Below are 1,946 nucleotides of genomic sequence, written 5' to 3' on the forward strand. Positions count from 1 at the left end.
TTCAACACTACAGTTGGCTTTATAATGAAAAGGCCCTAGATGCCCACACTTACCACACACAGGGTTATTCTGCCTGCACTCACCACATAGGGTTATTCTGCCTGCAGCCTGAGATGCCCAGGCTCCCTGATGAAATTGGTCATGACAGTGAGGCTCTTAGCTGTGGCAGCGCAGTGCAGTAGGGCTCTTAGCTGTGGCAGTGCAGTGTGTGTGTGCCTTCACTTTATCTACCTGACTCCAGTCCCCACACAAGGTGTTGCCAGAATGAGCAGAGGATATTGATGTCCCTCTACATCTGTGTATGTATGTGTGTGTGCTCCCTCATGGGTGAGATTCATGCTGCTGTTTCACAACTGTGTGTGTGTGTGTGTTCTCCTGTGTGGCTTGAGATCCTCTCCACCAGTTGGTGTGTGTGTGTGTCCTATAGCGTGTGCTGGTGCCAGTTGGCTCTTTTCCTGGGCCAGTGCTGCTTTTGTTCTACATGACACACATAGTTCCCTTTGGGTCACGGGTTCCACTGGACACACACTACACACACACACACATGCTTTCCTCTGGGTCACAGGATTGCTCAGGGACTCCACTCCCACATACTCGCTCTCCCACAAATGTTTTTCCACACAAGCAAACAAACACTGAAACACACACACACTGATATTACTGGGACTCTGTTGACACCTGATCATTTGTTAATCACTGGAAAATAGACCAGGCACTCACTGAAACACACACTCATGCACATACACATTTACACACACACACACACACTCACTCATGCACAAACACATTTAGACACACACATACACTCACTCATGCGCAAACACATTTAGACACACACACACACACACTCATGCACACAAGCCTAGAAAGGGAAAAACAGAAGTTAACAGTTATCAAAAACACAAAATAAAAATAAAGCTATCAGAAGCCGCAACAAGCTTACAAAAATGCAGATAATCCTTAGCAGTAATTTCAAGTGGCCAACAAAAAGGACCAAGTGCGCTGAAATTAGGTTACCAACACTCAAAAGTTTGATCAAGCACACAAACAGCTATATGATGCTGCAAAAAAATTTGAATACTATACAAAAGGTAGAGAAGTAACGTTAGGCGTCCTCTTGCCCTTCGCTGGCGGTAGCAGCTCGGGTGGCAGGCCTGTTGGTGTTGCTTTTCCTTTGGGTTGCTCGAACTGGTTTTCTTCGGCTGGCCATCCCACTTCTGACACCATAGAGAAGTTTGCTCCAGACAGGTACCTGATTGAAAATGGTATTCTGTACAATCAGTCAGATGCAGGTGTGAAACGACTGGTAGTTCCAGTTACCTGCAGACCTTTTGTTCTCAATCTAGCACACACAGTCCCATGGGCTGGGCATTTGGGGCTACAGAAAACCTATCTTAGGCTAGGTGCTAGATTCTTTTGGCCAACCATGTACACTGACACACAACACTACTGCAAAACATGTCCTGTCTGTCAAAAAGACCTCTGGTGTCCATGGTCTGAAAAGAGCTCCGTTGTGTCCACTGCCCGTCATTTCCTCTCCTTTCCGCAGAATTGCAATGGACATTGTGGGCCCCTTGGAAACAAGCAGTTCTGGGTACAGGTACATACTGGTGGTGTGTGATTATGCCACCAGGTTCCCAGAAGCATTTCCACTGCGAAGCATAACCACACACAAAGGCTCGTCGAGCGGTTTAATCAAACTTTGAAGTCGATGCTCCGCAAGTTTGTGGATGACACAGGCCGAGATTGGGACAAGTGGCTGCCTTTTCTGTTGTTTGCCTATTGGGAAGTGCCTCAAGCGTCAACCGGCTTTTCGCCGTTCGAGCTCTTGTACGGGTGGTCAGTGAGGGGGCCACTAGACCTCCTGAAGAGTTTGTGGGAAGGCACCACCACCACCAACGAGGCCAACAGCCAAGGCATCGTCCAGTACGCGTTGCAGATGCGGA

Source organism: Alosa alosa, chromosome 13 (assembly GCF_017589495.1).
Source record: "Alosa alosa isolate M-15738 ecotype Scorff River chromosome 13, AALO_Geno_1.1, whole genome shotgun sequence".
NCBI lineage: Eukaryota > Metazoa > Chordata > Actinopteri > Clupeiformes > Clupeidae > Alosa > Alosa alosa.